Here is a 19,148-nt window from a genome sequence, read left to right on the forward strand (position 1 = left end):
GAGGGGAGGCACACTTCCATACAAGCTACACGGGTACACCGGACGGCTCCAAGACACATTCACAAACATTTATTCTACAACACATCCAATCCTTTCAGCGTGGCATTGGATGCCAAGCCATACACCTGTGCGCCATAGTCTAGCTTCGATCGAATAAGGGACTTATACACCATTAATAAAGATTTTCTGTCGGCACCCCATGTAGTACCCGCTAGGTACTTGAGGACATTTAACGGTTTATCACAACGAGCAAGCAAAGTATTAACGTGAAGTTTAAAATTCATTCTGCGATCAAAGTGGAGGCCCAAAAACTTTACAAAATTTTGAAAAGGTACTGCTTAATTATCCAAAAATAAACGCAAATCGGGGACGTTACGAGTTGTAAAGACTACAGCGGCACACTTACGGATGGAAAACTTAAATCCCCACTGCAAGGCCCATTGGTGGACGGAGTCAAGGGCTGCTTGAATCAGCCCAGCCGAAAATTGTGCATTACTGGAGGAGTGCCATATTGTACAATCGTCAGCATAGAGCGAGTATTGAAGATTCCTGGGGATGGGAGCTGATGACAGAATATCATTGATCATAATAATAATAAGAGGGAGGGGGAGGCCGAGGATGAGATGGAGGGATGGGATGGAGAGGTATATGAGAGAGGGGGGTGTGAGTTGGGAGCAGGGCAGTGAAATGGCGGGGGACAGGGTGACTTAGAGGTGATTTGTTTGTGGCCACCCCAAACGGGATTGAGGCGTCTGGCAATAGATAGATAGATAATACTAAATAAAGTAGGACTAAGCACACTTCCCTGCGGCACCCCGTTTTCCTGGATAAATATATCCAATGTTATGTTACGGGGCAATTTGACAGAGAAAGTCCTGTCCCTTAGGAAATATAAAAAAAAAATAGGCAAATTTCCTCTTAAACCATAAGCATAGAGCTTCATTAGTATACCTTGTCACCATGTCATGTCATAGGCTTTATGGATGTCCAAGAACACCCCTGTCGTGAATTTTTTATTGGCAAATGCCTCTGCAATACAATGCTCCAAATTCTTTAAATGATCTAGTGAACTTCTGTATTTACGGAAGCCACATTGTTGATCATTTAACAAATTCTTCGACTCTAAAACAAAAAGAAGCCTATTATTAACCATTCGTTCCATGACCTTACATAGACAAGAAGTCAACTCAATAGGACGAAATGAAGTGGGATTCATAAGACGACCAGCCTCTTTGGGTATCGGTATGACGTGCGCAAAGTGCCATGAGTTTGGGAACGTTCGAGACGCCCAAATCTCATTGTACAATGTTAACATCTTAATCAAGTTGGCCTGATTAAGAGGCTGGATCATACCGTACATGATGGTGTCTGGTCCAGGGCTGGTGTCTTTACAGGATTTAAGGGCAAGGAGCAGTTCATCTAGCATAAACTCTTGGTTGTACGGGGAGTCTAAGTCTTCTGTGGCAAAGTCTATTAATTGTAGCTCAGCCGTGCGTTTATGATGTTGGAAACGTTGGTAATAATTGGCTGAGCTACTTACATGGGAAAAACTCCCGGCGAGGATGTTAGCAACGTCCACGGGCTCGTCATAGATGATGTTGTTCACCTGCAGGGTGGGTACAGGGATATATGGGCCTTTATTATTTAATATTCTTATAGTGGACCAGACTTTATTTAATGGTGTTGTACGAGTCACCGTGGACACAAAGGACCGCCAGGGGTCACGTTTGGCCATTCTTATTATTCTCCTTGCCTCAGCCCGTGCCTGTTTGTATGCAATAAAATTTTCCTCAATGGGCTGACTATCAAAAATCCTGTATCTCCTATTGAGTATCCTTAATGCTTGTCGGCAATCCGGCGTCCACCAATGTGCTCTATGCTTCGCATGAAATGTAGAAGTCTTGGGAATAGCAGCCCCAGCTGTGTGTAATATGGATTGGGTTAAATTTTCGACCTTAACATCCATGGTCTCCCCAGATATATCTAAATTGGCGATCCTTGAGAAGGATCCCCAATCTGCTTTCTTATAGTTAAATTTTGGAGGTGGAGGGTCCGAAACGATGTCGCGTGTATAAGAAAGACAGATGGGTAAATGATCACTTCCCAAGGAGTCGTCATTAGGGTCCCATGAGAAATCTTGATGTATACCAGGGGAGGCCAAAGATAAGTCAATGGCCGAAAAGTTACCAGTACGATCATCTACACGAGTCGCTCTACCATCTTTCAGAAGACAGAGGTTGGACTGTAGTATTAGTTCGGCTACTTGCTCCCCACGACCATCAATCCTCAAGCTACCCCAATGATAGTGATGGGCGGTAAAATCGCCCAACACTAACTTATTTCCAGGAAGATGTTCAAATAGTGAATTTAAAGCCTCACTATCAATGAGGCCATGTGGATGGGAGTATAGAGAGCAAATAGACAGATACATGTTATTAAATTTTACTCTGCAAGTGACAGCTTCCAGAGTAGAATTTAGAATCACTTCCATTTGTGGGTGTGATTTGTGTGTGTAAATGGCAACTTCGTGACCTTCATATCTTCTATACGAGTGGTAGTGTTTGACTGTGGAGGATCAGGGTGATCCTCCAGGCGTGTCTCCTGTACACAAACAACATCTGGTCTGTGTATAGAAAGCAAGATTGCTATATTGTGTAATTTATTCCTAAGACCCCTACAATTCCACTGTAACACAGTGAATGCAGCGGTTTAAGATTTACGTTGGTGGCCAGTGTGCTTAGGCTTTTTTTGCCGCCTGCCAGCAGGCAAGCGATTACCGGCTGACCTATCCCGGTGCTTGGTGACGGAAACCTCCATGTTTTCGTCAATGACCAGGGTCCCAGATTCCACTGAGGAAGAGCTCCCTTTTCTCTCCCTCGCTGGGCCAGGAGCAGGAAGAACATGAGGACGTGACTTGGTGAGGGTGGTCATATTATTCTTACTAGAGTTGTCAGGCTTCGGTTTAGGCTTGACTGACTGAGAGGCAGCAGCAGCCTGAGAGTAGGAAGGTGCAACAGGGGTGTCAGTTTGAGAGGTGGATTGGACAGGAGGCTCAGATGGAGAGGTAGGGTGTGAGGCAAGAGGAACAGGTTCAGGGTCAGTCTGCGTTTCCACGGTGCACATCACGGGACGGGACATTACCGCCAACGCTAGGACCTATTCGGCGTGGGAGTTGGATGCAACTCCTTCACCTTTTTCCTAGCTTCATAGTAGGAAATGTCCACTTGGGACTATCCCTAGAGGAAGTGGAGTGTGTGCCTTTGCAGTGAAAGCAACGTACCGTCTCCGATGTGCAGTGTTCAGCATCATGTCTCTGTGTTCCACATTTGCCACACACTGACTGGGAAGCCCGACAAGTCTTATCACCGTGCCCATACATTTGACACCTTAGACAACGAAGTGGATTAGGGATTTAAGGCCTGACGTTAACAATTTCATATCCAACTTTGACATGGTCCGGGAGTGAAACTTTGCCAAAAATCAAGGCAATGGTGGCAGTCTTCGTCCTCACGCCTTCGGAAAATCTAGTGATAAATTGGGCACCGATTACGTCCTGCTGAGCACGTTCCCGTATGATCTCGTCCTCTTCCATAACCATGAGATTTATGCAGGTGATAACACCTTTGCAGGAATACATGGAATACGGGATTTTCAGCTCGACATCATATTCGTGGAATTTATGCAGTTTCATTAAGCCTTTGACCTGGGATGTGTTTACAGTTTTGATAAGAAGGTCTCCATTACCAAGTTTTTTAACTTGTTCCACCTCCCCAGCACAGTAATCAATCACTTTCTTGACGAGGAAAGAATTGAGACTGCTCAAGGGAGTAGAACCTAGAGCATGTAAGGTAACATACTGCACATTATGTACAGGTATGTCCAGGAATTGCATCTGGGGCCGTCCAGTCTGCTAGCAGTCAGTCCATGTATTGGTCGGGGTATCATCAGGGCCGCCTCTCCCCCTGAAGGGGGAAGAGGCAGTAGGGGTGTCCGCCATAGGGACCACTTCCCCCTAACGGGGGAAGTGGGAAGGAGGAGGAAAGACGAGCAAGGGACAAACAACCGGGGACCACACACCTAAGGCTGAAATTGCCTTCTCAAACCACTCCAGGGAGGCCCGACCGTGTTAATTTACGTCCCAGAGCGATCAGTGGGGGGGGGGCCCCCTCCGTGGGCAATAAGCAAAGGTAATTTCAGTGTACAGGAACAGACACCTACTGTTCCTAGCTAATAGGGAGTGGAGGAAAGTGAGAAACTATCTATCCTAGAGTCACCAGAAGGGTGAAAAAAAGAAAGCTATTGCCAGTGAGGCAGTCCTACAAAGCTAGAGGAGAGAGCAGGTGAAATACACGTCCACACTCTCTGTGACCATGCATAAAAGTCTTCTCAAAGCCAAAGATGGGTGTTCTGTATACTGTATGAATCGAACAACAAATCTTGCTCTCATGGTCCTGAACCTGAATCTTCAGAATTCTCAACTCTGTGGCTTCGGCTTTCATGTCATTCTCTGTGGTGTTTACTTATCCCTTAATTCTACTCACTATAAAAAATTCTTTGACTACCTTAGTCCTTACTTCTAAGATGGAACACATCTTATGTTTCTTCTTTCTCTTAAATCTCCATTTTAGGGAGATTTCAATGTTCACCACCACCGTTGGTTCTCCTCTCCTTTCACTGATTCACCTGGTGAACAAGCCTACATCTTTTGTCCTTAACCCATACCCGCCAGGTGTTGGTTGGGACCAACGCAAAATGGGTGGAGACACTGCAGGGTGTCGGTAGGAACCGCAATTGCTTTCATGCCACAGTTTGAAGTGACTGCCATTTGAAATCATCAAAGGATGACTCAGTCTGTCCCGTAACTTGGCAGGATGTAGAGTGATGTCTTCTGAATCCTCCTCATTCGATTCTTTCCCCGTCGCATCCTGTCTGGATCCATCATCCACCCCAGCAAAACATCTGCCGATGGATACTGGGAAAGGGCTCAGTGATAGTGCCATAGGATGTGCATTGGACGTGACTGTCTAGTTCATCAGTGTGGAAAATTCCTCAGAAAAAGCAGGAACTTATCACGTAGAGAGTGACGTGTCACATGCTTCAACCACTGACCACTTTATGCCATCTCACAAGGGCCTCCAAGAGCTTCAGGAGGTGGGAACGGTCTATGAGAGCGACGCCTTCGTCTCTCACGCAGAGGTGGACGAGCCTGGAGCTGAGAAAAGTGAAGGAGATGGTGGTGATGGTGACGCTCATGTACAGTCAGGGAAAGTTCCGCATTACCCACTGTTCGGAGCATTGGTGGTCGACGAAGAATCACGAAGCAGCAGCCAGACCCCACAGGTTTGGTAACTGTGAGTGGGAGGGAGGGTGGCCGGGGGTGGGAGGGTTTGGAGAGTTGCTCACGTCACAGTATCAATAGCCAATGATAATGCGTCCGACGTATTCTCAGAGTGCGAAAGCGGTATGTTGTTTGTACTGTATGGTATCACACTGTTCTCTGTCTGTCTACATTAATGCATATATAATACATGTTTACTGTCAAAGGTATGCTTCTTTGCCTTCGTTTTGTTATGGTCAATAGGAATGATAATAATTAAAGAGACTGATCTTATAATTAGGACTTCCCATTCATTCTGTCTAAAGGAAAACGAAAAGTCTGTTTATCGCTCCTATAGACTTTTTTTTTAATTATTGTCACACACTATCTTAGACTCTAAGCTCGAGATTAATAATTACCAGAATAACGCTGGAAATGTTTGCAGGGCAGTACTCCCGAGGTGGATGGAAAGCTGATGACAGGGAGTGCTGGAGCTTCCGTTTCATCAGCCCTCAGGACTAGTTCCTGACCATCCCCCTTTGCTGAACTTTTTCAGTGACTCACTTACACAGAGAGTAGGCCAGCATGCTCTCCAGTACAAATTTCTCTAACTATCTACACCAAACTACATGCACAGTACACACTACACTTCCTATTCAAAATTCAACTCAAAATGGCGTCTCTTTACCAAGCCTCGGAGTCCCCAGGGGGGGGGACCATAAATGCCCCCACCATCCGCCCCTCTCCCGGTGATGACTCGAGGTGCCTGGAACCACTGTCTGACTCTCTTGTTCTTCATTTCTGCAACATTCGCGGCCTTTCCTCTAACTTTCGCTCTGTTGAGCACCACCTCTCCTCCTCTAAACCTCACCTTCTTTTTCTAACGGAGACTCAGCTGTCTGAGGCAACTGACAGCAAACCCTTTTCTGTATCCTCCTACTTTCTCTATACTCATTTCAAAGCCAAAGGTGGCTGTTGTGTATATATACGCAACGACTTATCTTGCTCTCGTGTTCCTGAACTTGATTCTTCTGAATTCTGTACACTCTGGCTTCGACTTTCCTGTCGTTCTCTGACTAAATATATCTGTGCTGTTTACTTATCCCCTAATTCTACTGACTATCAAAAATTCTTCGACTATCTTACTTCTACGATGGAACACATTCTATCCACTTCTCCTTTCTCTGAAATCTCCATTCTAGGAGATTTCAATGTTCACCACCACCTTTGGCTCTCCTCTCCTTTCACGGATCCACCTGGTGAACAAGCCTACATCTTTTCTATCCTTAATGACCTAGAGCAGCTTGTACAGCACCCTACCCGTATCCCTGATCGCCTTGGAGAGAGCTCCAACATACTTGACCTCTTCCTCACAACTGATCCTTCTGCTTACTCTGTTAATCTTTTCTCTCCGTTGGGCTCCCCTCGATCACAACCTTATTACCTTAACCTGTCTTATCACTCCGGTACGGCCTGTGGACCCTCCAGGGAAACGTCGTCTATGGCATTTTGGAGCCGCGGACTGGGAGGCCCTCAGGCAGTACTTCTTTGATTTTCCCTGGAATGATTATTGCTTCCATGGCCGGGAGCCATCTGAGTATGCCTTGCGCATTACGGAGGTTATTCTCTCGGGCATGGAAGCATACATTCTTTTCTCATATCCTTTGACTAACGCAAGAAAGCCTTGGTTTAATCACGCTTGTTCTAATGCTGTTCGCAACAAGGAGAGGGCCTACAAAAGGTACCGGAGCCAACCCACCCCTGAATCACATCATCTTTACGTTTCTGCCCGGAATCATGCTAAGTCTGTTCTTCGCTCTACTAAAAATAATTTCATCCATACTAAATGCTCTCAACTCTCCAACTCAAATTCTTCCCGCTCCTTCTGGCACCTTGCCAAAAATCTTTCTAACAACTTTACCTCATCATCCTTCCCTCCTCTTTTCTACTCTGATGGTTCTGTAGCTATTTCTTCTACTGATAAAGCAGATCTCTTCGCACAGACTTTCTCCTCCAATTCCACCTTAGATGATTCCGGTGCTGTTCCTCCATCACTTCCCCCCTCTGACTTCCTCATGGCTGATATTAAAATTTCTTTAGTTGATGTATTTTCTGCCATCACTGGCCTCAGTACTAACAAGGCATATGGGCCTGATGGGGTCCCTCCTGTTGTTCCCAAGAACTGTGCTTCTGTGCTTACACCCTGCCTAGGCAAACTCTTTCGCCTTTGTCTGTCAACTTGTACCTTTCCTTCTTGCTGGAAGTTTGCTTTCATTCAGCCAGTCCCAAAGAGAGGGTGACCACTCCCAACCCTCCAACTATCGTCCAATTGCTTTAACGTCCTGTATTTCAAAAGTTTTCGAGTCAATTCTCAATAGAAAAATTTTAAGGCATCTTTCCTATCACAACCTTCTTTCCGATCGTCAGTACGGATTCCGTCAGGGACGCTCCACTGGCGATCTTCTCACCTACCTTTCAGACTCCTGGTCATCCTCCTTTCGGAACTTTGGCAAAAGCTTTGCCATTGCACTTGACATCTCAAAGGCTTTCGATCGAGTCTGGCATAAATCTGTAATTTCCAAACTGCCCTCCTACGGTTTCTATCCTTCTATCTGTGCCTTCATCTCTAGCTTCCTTTCTGGACGTTCTATAGCCGCTGTTGTAGACAGCCATCATTCTTCTAGATCTATCAACAGTGGTGTTCCTCAGGGCTCTGTCCTATCACCAACTCTCTTCCTTTTATCCATCAATGATCTTCTAAGCTGTACATCTAACCCTATCCACTCATACGCTGATGACTCCACCCTTCACCTTTCCATTCGGTTCCCGCAACGCCCATCTCAACAGTTACTTCAACAAACAAGGGATGAGGCTATGGCACACCTAATGTCTGACTTGGCTCGTATCTCTGACTGGGGTAAAAATAATATGGTTGTTTTTAATGCATCTAAGACTCAGTTCCTACACCTATCAACCCGACAAAATCTTCCACAGGTATACCCACTAATGTTTAATAATATTCAGCTTAATCCTGCATCATCCTTGAACATGCTTGGGGTTTCATTTACTCGGGACTTATCTTGGAAAGATCATATTACATCTCTTGTTAAATCTGCTTCCAAGAGATTGGGTGTGCTAAGCCGACTCCGCTCTTTCTTTACCCCTGCACAATTGTTGACTCTATACATGGGTTTTATCCGCCCCTGTGTGGAGTACAACTTTCATGTGTGGGGAGGCTCCCCACATACAGCTCTTCTCAATAGGGTGGAGTCAAAGGCTTTTCGTCTCATTAACTCTCTTCCTCTTACTGACTCCATTCAACCTCTGTCTCTTCGCCGCACTGTTGCATCTTTATCTCTTTTCTATCGCTACTTTAATGGTCACTGCTCCTCTGAACTGTCTGCATTCCTCCACCTCTACGACGGGCGCGTAGCACCCGTCTGGCAGCAAACTCTCATCCCTTTTCTGTCCAACTCTCTAATGCAAGAGTTAACAGTTACTCCAAGTCTTTCATTTATGCAACAGGTCAGCTCTGGAACTGTCTCCCTCTGTCTGTATTTCCTGCTGCCTATGATCTCCAGTCTTTCAAACGCAGTGTGTCCAGGCATCTCAAAATGATCGGATCTTGAATTTGGCTCTCTATTGTATTTTGTTTTTCTCTTGGAGGGAACTGTTACTGCGGGCTCATGGCCTTTGGTTCCTTCTTCCTCACATAAAAAAAAAAAAAATAAACAAAATTATAGGAATTCACACACACACACACACATATATATATATATATATATATATATATATATATATATATATATATATATATATATATAGTGGCTCTGTTTTCTAGTCAACACAGAATATAAATATATGTTATATCGTTACGAGTATCTCCTGGGGAAACGTCTAATGTTAAGGTCGAGAGGAATGAAAGCATTCAAACCTCTGAACCCAGCTCCTCCACAACTTTCCTCACATTAACTCTACAGACATCACGTAATTTTTTTCATAAAATGCTAGCGTCATATTGTCATCTATCCTTACTAAATCAACTCAAACTCACCGTCCAAGTCATACATTGCAGACTTACAAGTGATTCCTAACCTATCACCAAACCCTCTGCCCCTAGTTCAATGCCTCCCCCTCCTTCACACTCACAGTTACCAGACACATGAGGTCTGGCTGCCGCTCCACATTCACCCGTCTCACACTAGTGCTTCGAGAGGTGGGTAATGCGGAACTTTCCCTGACTGTACTTCACAAACCCCGCCACTGTGTCTCACCACCATATGCTCGTGGGATGTGCATCGCAGTCCCTCCCTGCCATAATCCTTGTCACCACAACCAAGCACCTCAAGGACCATTTCTCCACAACCTGGCCTTTCATATGTGGGGAGACTGAGGTTTGTAGCAGTACATCGCCGGTGTGGCCAGTCAGCATCACCCCAGGAAGTCCCCACTTCAGGTAAGTCATCACCCTTGCCCTCCCCCACCCTCACCTCCACCTCTCCTTCCCCTACCCCCCCTGCCCCGGCCATGCCCGTGCCCGTGCTCGTGGTCGAAAGAGGCATGCAAGTGAGGGAACATCACGCCCTAGCAGCCCTGGCATCGGCGGGCTTGATACTTTTGTGTGGGAGAAGGGTGAAGGCTTCGAGCCAGCAATACCTGCCTTTGATGTGACAGGGGTAGTTGCACAGAATGAGCACCTGGAGGCAGGAACACCATCAATCCTGTTTTTCTTTCAGGCCATTTTTTCCACTACAGTTTGCAGTATCTGGTGGACAAGATAAACTTCCACAAGGCTATCTCTGTCCGCAGGCTGGAGATCCCTGTGAGTGAGAGCTCTAAAATGAAGGAGTGGAAGGCAGTGGAGGTGGGGGAAATGTATGTGCAGCCCGTGCTAACAATGGTAATGGCCCACGTGAAAAAGCATGTGCTCTACGTCTGTTGGGCAGTAGATGATGTACTTCACACACCTGTCCTTGGCAAATGTATGGTCCATGACAGGTAATTTGCCATTCTCAAGTTCCTGCACTTCGGCAGGAATTATGGTCAAGCACCCAGTGGCAGGTTGTGGAAGATTTAGCCCATCTTTACAATGCTCAAGGAGTCATTTATTAGGTTTTTCTGGTTGTTTCAGAAAGTTGTGATTGATGAGTTGCTTGTTCAGTTCCGGGGATGTCTAGCATTTTATTTTTTATGTGTGCTACTCTGGGTATAAGCTTCATACCCTGCTACCAAGACCTAGTATCCTCCTACATACCATACACCTCTACATGTGACCACTTCGACACTAACACCCACCGTCCATATTGAATACATGCTAGGCCTGTCTCATACAGGACTGGTGTATCGGTATTAGTGGGGGTATTTTTACATGTCGGCGGGTCTTCTGGTAGATCAGTAAAGTCTACTTTACCGAGATTCAAATCCTTAAACTGTTCCCTGTCCCATCGGGGATTCGAACCTGGGTCTGGTAAGACTGCAGGCCACCTCTCAACTGACTGAACATATGCTAGACGTAGTAATTTATTTGGGTACAGTGACGATCCCCGTGGGTTTTCTGCTGCAGTGATGAAAGTGCTGATGGACAGGTACTTTTACAGAAACCACATTCTGTATATGGATAATTATTGCACCTCCCCGGCATTGACAAAGTATTTACTAGAACACTGGACTGGGACCTGTGGAACTATCTCTGCCAGTAGACTGAATTTTCTATCCTTCCCTGAAGAGACAGAGAGAGATCCCCTGCTAACCCGGAAATGTGGTAATATGTTGGCCATTCACTGGCTCAACAAGAAGGTGAACTTGTTTACCATAATTCACAAGGGGGTTATGCAGGACATAGGCAAGACAGACTACGGGATCAGGGAACCTGTGTTCAAGCCAGAGGCCATCAATGATTACATTATCATGTGATTCGTTGATAAGTCCGACAAGCAGATCGGTGAGACAGATTGCCTCTGGAAGTCCTGCAGGTGGTACAAGAAGGCATTCCTACACATTCTTGATAACGATATCCAGAACAGTTTCATATTTTACAGTGAGGTTGTGGGTAAGGGTCTCTATGCGAGTTTGAGAGAGAACTGGCACGCCAGCTCCTTGCAAAGTATGCAACTGTTCAGAGCGCAGGTGCAAGGAGGGCAATGTATCCAGTGGCAACGGCTGACAGGTTGGCCAGTGCACAGTGCTTGTCACATCATCATCTCATGCACCTTGACCGAACACCTGCAGGGCGTTTGGCCTACAGGCGTTGCCATGTCTGCACCACAACAAAACATCTGGCCATTGCACGAAATGAGACGTGTTATGAATGCAATGAATGCAAGGTGGCACTTTGTCCAGAGTACTTCTTCAACTAACACCGTGAACAAGATTTTTAAGCACAGATGTGTGGGAGGGTATAAATAGCGGACAATGATGTGCAAGTGTTTTTTTTTTTTTTTTTTTTTTAAGTAACTACGCAAGTGCAAAGCTGATATGTGAAGTTGTGTTTGTAAATTTCTTGAGTCACCCTATCACTAATGAAAGAGAATCCAATTCACGCCTGAAGAAAATTGCTTTTTCGGGTAGAATTTCTGTATATTTCTTGGTCATGTATTTATTATGCAAAATATGTGACATGCACTGTAAATGTGATATCTAGTACAAACAGATTAAGTGCTATGGAACATAAGTACATAAGTAGTAAGTATTAACCCCATTCCAGTAAAAAAGTGCCAAACAGCATGAACAGTGTTACGTGTTCACCTCCTGGTGCATCATAAGTTAGGAGTAATGTTTTCATTACATTAGTGCATGCTACCTGCAGAAGAAATACAATGGGAAAAAGAAAGTTTTCTCTCAACGTGAATACAAAGTGCAAAGTTGGTAGAAACTCTTTGGAAACTGAGTAAATATTTATTTCTCTACCTTTTATTGTATCTGTGCGAGTTCTCCCACACACCAACTGGGCAAAGTGTCATTCTCTTATGGCCGGAAAACCAAAGACAAGCCACGTGTACAAGGTGATGATTCAAACATAGCTGTCAGTATGGAAAGTGAAAGATATGTGTAACAAAATAGAAGTAGCGTCTAGTGGGAGGTCAAGCAACATTACAAACACACCATTATGGTCAACCTGTAGTTGCAAATGTCAGTCAGACTGCAGGACAGGAAACCCAAGTCGGGGCCACGAGCTGATGCATGGAGACATCCCTCATCATGCGCCAAGTTACTCATCTTCTTCACATCCATACTCATCGACGGGACCACGTGCAGACTTGGGGATGATTTCATTCACAAGAGGAATAGTTGTTGAGTAATATGGTCTTTAATTTGTTTCCCTGACTGCTGTACTTTCCTAGATATGAAGGTTTGGAATAAGGCTATTTTGGGAAATATTACCGAAGTGGGAGGGGATGAGGCACCAAAATAATGCCGGTGCGTAGGGGTTAATGCCTAAGAACAGCTTGTACAGCACCCTACCCATATCCCTGACTGCCATGGAGAGAGTTCCAACATACTTGACCTCTTCCATACAAGTAATCCTTCTGCTTACACTGTTAAACTTTTCTCTCCACTGGGCTCCTCTGATCACAACCTTATTACCTAAACCTGTCGTATCATTCCAGTAAGGCCTGTGGAACCTCCCACGAAGGGATGGCTGTGGCATTTTGGGGCTGCTGATTGGGAGGCCCTCAGGCTGTACTTCTTCAATTTTCCTTGGAATGATTATTTCTTTCATGGCCGAGAGCCATCTGAGTATGCTTTGCTTATTATGGAGATTCTTCTCTCAGGCATGGAAGCATACATTTCTTTCTCATATCCTGTTACTAATGCAAGTAAACCTTGGCTTAATCACACTTGTGCTAATACCGTCCATAACAAGGAGAAAGCCTACAAAAGGAACCCACACCTGAATTTCATCTTTTTAAGTTTCTGCCCAAAATCATGCTGAGTCAGTGCTACACTCTGCTAAAAATAATTTCATTCATACTAAATGCTCTTAACTCTCCAACTCAAATTCTTCCTGCTCCTTCTGGCACCATGCAAAGAAACCTTTCTAACAACTTTGCTTCATCCTTCCCTCCTCTTGTCCATTCTGATGGCTCTGTAGCTATTTCTTTACTGATAAAGCAGAACTCTTCTCTCAGACTCTCTCCTCCAATTCCACCACAAGAGGATTTACGGTGCTGTTCCTCCATTACTTCCCCTCTCTGACTTCCTAATGGCTGACATTAACATTTCTTCAATTCATGAATTTTCTGCCATCACTGGCCTCAATACTAATGAAGCATATGGACCTGATGGGGCTCCTCCTGTTGTTCTCAAGAACTGTGCTTCTGTGCTTACACGCAGCCTAGGTAAAATCTTTTGCTTTTATATAACAACCTTGTACTTTTCCTTCTTGCTGGAAGCATGCTCCAGTTCAACCTGTCCCAAAGAAGGGAGATCATTCCTATTCCTCTACCACCCAGTTACTTTAACATCCTGTGTTTCAAAAGTTTTCGAGTCTATACTTAACATAAAATTTTTAAAGCATCTTTCCTCTCACAACCTTCTTTCTGAATGTCTATTATGGGTTCCACCAGAGATGTTCCACTGGTGATCTTCTCACCCGCCTTTCAGACTCCTGGTCATCCTCTTTTCGGGACTTTGGCGATAGCTTTGCCATTGCACTTGACATCTCAAAGGCTTTCTTAATTTCCAAACTGACCTCTTATGGTTTCTATCCTTCCGTCTGTGACTTCATCTCTAGCTTCCTTTCTAGTCGTCCTATAGTTGCTGTTGTAGACAGCCACTGTTCTTCTCCTAGAGCCATCAGTAGTGGTTTTCCTCAGGGCTCTGTCCAATCACCAATTGTCTTCCTTTTTATTCATCAATGACCTTCTAAGCTGTACATCTAACCCTGTCCACCCATACGCTGCTGACTGCACCCTTCACCCTTTCCATTCACTTCCAGCAGTGTCCATCTTAGCAGTTACATCAACAAACAAGGGATGAATCTATGGCACACCTAATGTCTGTCTTGGATCATATCTCTGGCTGGAGTAAATGTAATCTTGTTTTTAATGCACCGAAAGCTCAGTTTTTACATCTTTCAACCTGACAAATTGTTCCATTGGAGTATCCTCTAATTTTTTAACAATATCCAACTCAATCATGCATCATCTGTAAACATTACTGAGAGTTTCAGTCTCCCGGGATTTATCGTGGAAAGACCATAATACCTCTCTTGTAAAATCTGCTTCCAAAATATTAGGTGTGCTAAGCCAACGCCGAACCTTCTTTATTCCTGCACAGTTGTTGATATTATACACTGGTTATAATTATTCACCTCTGTGTATAGTACACTCACGTGTGTGGATGCTCTCCACATACAGCTCTTCTCAACAACACTGAGTCAAAGGCTTATCATCTCACTAACTTTCCTTCTCTTACTGGCTCCCTTCAACCTTTTCTCTTCGCTGGACTGGTGCATCTTTTATCTCTTTTTTTTATCGCTACGTCAATGGTCACTGTTCCTCTGATCTGTCTGCATGCATTCCTCCACCACTACGGCTTGTGCATAGCAGCTAGCAACAAACTCTTATCCCTTTTCTGTGCAACTCTAATGCAAGAGTTAACCGTTACTCCCAGTCCTTCATGTATGCAACAGGTCAGCTCTGGAACTGTTTCCCTCTGTCTTTATTCCATACTGCCTATTATCTCCAGTCTTTCAAGTACATTGTGTCCAGGAATCTAGAAATGAACGGATCTTGAACTGGGCTCTCTATTATTTTGTTTTTGTGTTTTCTTGGAAGGAACAGTTTGCAGGCTCCTGACCTTTGGTTCCTTCTTTACACAGGAAAAAAATAACATCATTTTATTCTGCTTACGGGAGACCTCTTTTTATGAAATGGACAGTGAAGACTATATTTAACCTTTCCACTTCTAAACGTTTATTGTAAGCTAAATAAAACGGCCAGGATGTAAATAGACTAAGTAAATACTGTACCTGCATTATTGAAATGAAGGGGTTAAACTCTTCATGCTTGTAATATAGAGGGCATCATTCATGCTTGTAATCTAGACTATTTACTTAGTGAAGGTGCTAATGGAAGAAGTATCTATTCTAGCTCGGGGGGCGCGGTAGCACAGTGGTAGCGCGCTGGACTAGTAATCGGGGGGTTGCGAGTTCGAGCCTCGCCCGGGCTGCCGTGCCGGGAGTGGTAGCTCGCTCCTGTAACCCTAGCGGGGCTATATAGTCCAATACAGGGCTTAGCTCGGGGGAACTCCATTTCTCCCATTTCTATTCTAGCTCAAAAAGCCTCCTTAGCTCTGAGTAAAATCGCTGGTTGGTAGCATTAATTGAATATAAAATACGTCATCAGCATCAGGTAGTGAATCATGCCACAGACAGACCTGCAGTGAAGAAACACAGTGGTCTAAATATCCTTTCCGTTTCTGGCTCCGGCAGTAACCCTGACGGCCCGTTCTCTGATGCCCTTACGTTTCATACACCTTCACATGTTACCACCTTGACGTTAATGCCCGTCGTTCACACTGCAAATATACTAAGGTTAGTTTATTCAGGATGTCATATATGACGTCGATCAGTCTTGTGGTTGGTAGGAAAAGTTTCTTTTAACGAAATTCAAATACTCGTATTGTTCCCTGTCTCATCCCTAGATCGAACTCCTCTCCTTTCGAACAGCAGATCACTTTTCAGACAATTTGACAACCACTCTTTTCAACCCTTGAATCCTATTGGATGTTTTGTCATTTTAATCCGCCTTCCAACAGACGATATTTTTAAATGGTGGTGAAGAGACAAGGAAAGTAAGCTCCAAAAATGTTGGGGTTACTACCACCAAGTCAGAAGGAAGGATGGGGACAGGGGAAGAATCAGTTAGTGAGGAAGTGAATTTTAGTTGAAGGAATAGGCGTCGGGGCTTAACCCAACATGCATGGGCAGTTATTTGGTCAGTTGCACTGGGCAGGGGACAACACAAACATACAAGAATGGTGAACAGACAAGGAAAGTAAGTTCCCAAACATTCCCCCGGAATACGACACGTAACCGTCGATTTTACACCCGGGTACCTATTTTAAGTTCTAGGTACGAACAGGCTAGGGCAAAGGAGACCGTGCCTAAAGGTCTCGTGGTTGACCCGGGAATCGAACCCGGGAACTCTAGCTTGCGAAGATCTTTAATAGCAGTTGGGTAAATGAATGCAATATCATTCCTCTACAGCTCCAAAAACCTTTTCTAAAATTATTAAAAAAAAAAAAAAAAGCCTGGTAAACGCAAGAAACACACTGAGGTGGTTCGGACATGTGGAGAGGATGGAGAGTGAGACTGACGAGGAGAGTGTATGTGAGTGAGGTAGAGGGGGGGAGAGGGAGGGGGAGGCCAAGGATGAGATGGAGGGATGGAGTGGAGAGGTATATGAGGGAGGGGGGTGTGAGCTGGGAGCAGGGCAGTGAAATGGCAGGGGACAGGGCGACATGGAGGCAATTTGTTTGTGTCCAACCCTTACGAGATTAAGCCGTCTGGCAATAGATAGATAGAAAAGCAAGAATAAACCAGAGAGAGAGAGAGAGAGGGAGACGTCGCCTGGTTAAACCTTTGTCTGGGTAGAGTTTCTGTGAAATGAGTAAAGTCGTCCAGTGTTGTTGGAATATGATGCAAATCTCTTCAGTCATTCAGCTAGAGATCGTTTGTAATTTTTTTCTTTTTATTCCTTTTAAGGATGACATTCAAACTACCTGGGTTAGAAACAGCCTTTATTAACACCTTTAATATTAGATGTCCCCAAGCTGAGTGAAAACTCTGATAGGCAACAAGGATGTAACTTATAACGACTGTCTTATTTAAGTTCGATCGGCTTATTTGAATTAAACAGCTGTCCGGTGAGAGTTGATTTAAACTGCTAGTATAGTGACTGCTAATATAGTGACGTGTTTTTCATTTTATTCTTCCTCTCCCGAAGCAAATATATTTAGGATACAGGACCCACTATTATATTTCATACTTGCACCGACCAGATGATATTTATTTTCTGAAGGATCTCTAGATCGGAAGCGGTTAATTAAGGCTATACAGTTGTATAACATTTATTTCAATTGGTTTCTCCGAAGCTTCATAGAACCGTCTGGAGATAGCAAGAATGAACTACACAATACTTCACTAGATTAAAGGGGTTAGATGCTACCACAATGACCCCTTCCCCATTATTGTGCTCTCATTTGGCTGAGTAAAGTGTCGTAGAAGCAACAGTAGTATAGAAATTACGTTTTCGGGCCCATCAGTCCAAGGACGTCTCTCTCTCTCTCTCTCTCTCTCTCTCTCTCTCTCTCTCTCTCTCTCTCACTCTGTTTTCATCTTACTGCTTCGAAATTATTTTTGATAATATACCCAAGATATTTAGCAATGGATGTGAAAATGAAGGCATATCTAATTCTCAAATTTGAAAATTCTCTCAAAATATAAATACACTTGTTTGGGCGTAGGAAGAATGAAACGTCATCATTTTGAAGAAATTAAGCCTTTGAATCCGATAATGTATTGGACTCACTGTATCTGATGACGTATTGAATCCATTGATTCAGATTATGTATTGAATCCACTGATTGAGATGAGGTATTGAAATCTTAGAAGCAGATGACGTGTTGAACTCGTTGAATCAAATGAGATACTGAACCCTGCGAATATGATGGCGGGTAGAACCCTTTAAATTCGATGACGGTTTCGACCCTTTGAATCTGATGATGTGTTGAACCCTTCGATTCCGATAACATATTGAGCCCTTTGCTTCCTATGGTGTACTGAATCCTTTGAATCCAATAAGATGTCGTTCAGTTTACTCCTGCTGTCCCAAGACGATTTGAGAGGCCTAGGGGACACTTTTCGAACAGCAGGATTTATACATCGTTTGAGGCAACAAGGGTGCAATGAAAGCTACTGCATCAGATTTGATATACTCAATCTTTAATTTTGAGGTGTTGGGGCCCAGGTTTAGGTTATCCATGTCAAGTACATTTAAGAGCAGATAGTTATCCTACTTCCAATGATGGCATTGCATGATTGAACTAGAAGACACTCAGAGGGCGCATACCCCCGCCAAAGCCAATAAAAAGGAAACTGATCCAGATCCATGGAGATCCGGATCCATCCCCAAATTTAATCAATTGTTCCTTGTCCCATGGCCCACTCTTATACAAAATTTCCTCGAAATTCATTGAACACTCTTGGAGATATTTTGCGGGATATTCTGAATCCGGATCCAAATCCAACCCAAAACTTAACCAATTTTTTTGGCCCATGGCCCACTTTTCCACAAAATTTCATTGAAATTCATTGAGAACCTTTGGAGATATAGTGTGGGCAAACAAACACAGGTGCATACATAACCTCCTCCAACTTCGTTGGCGGAGGTAAAAACATCCAGTCATCTCTTGAAGACCGAACCAGTGCAAAGCTGTCACTCCTACTGGGACAATCTAACCACTCAATCACCGCTAGATGAAAGTAGCATCTTATTCAACCTTTTTGAGGCCGTGGTCTCACATAATCTCTTCAGTAAACAAGGTTTCCCCAAAGACAGATGAAACCCTCTGGCTGTATTAATAATAAAATATAAATGAAGTCATAATTGTGAATGGGATACTGGAGACCTTATGTAACCCCTTCATGAAAGCAGCCAACCAGGTCAGTAAAAATGTCTGGAGGCAACAATAATGAAACTAGAAAGCAATCAGAGAGCACATACCTCCGCCAGTGCCACTGCCATTAAAAAGGATTCGGATCTGGACCAGTGGAGATACTGTGTGGAATACATACGATCCGGATCCGCCCCCAAATTTAACCAAT

At 44.2% G+C, this 19,148-nt stretch overlaps 1 protein-coding gene and 1 non-coding gene across 2 annotated transcripts in view; both read left to right on the forward strand.

Moving 5' to 3' along the window:
* LOC145401290 (cytochrome P450 2L1-like) overlaps positions 1 to 19,148 on the forward strand; it is a 156,711-nt gene that overhangs the window by 47,318 nt on the left and 90,245 nt on the right. The gene's annotated exons all lie outside the window — the stretch shown is intronic.
* Positions 15,419 to 15,490, forward strand: TRNAT-AGU (transfer RNA threonine (anticodon AGU)). The gene has a single exon. It is a non-coding gene; the product is annotated as a tRNA-Thr (tRNA).

Source organism: Coenobita brevimanus, chromosome 55 (assembly GCF_032717465.1).
Source record: "Coenobita brevimanus isolate Jiangsu-jjx chromosome 55, ASM3271746v2, whole genome shotgun sequence".
Taxonomy (NCBI): Eukaryota; Metazoa; Arthropoda; class Malacostraca; order Decapoda; family Coenobitidae; genus Coenobita; species Coenobita brevimanus.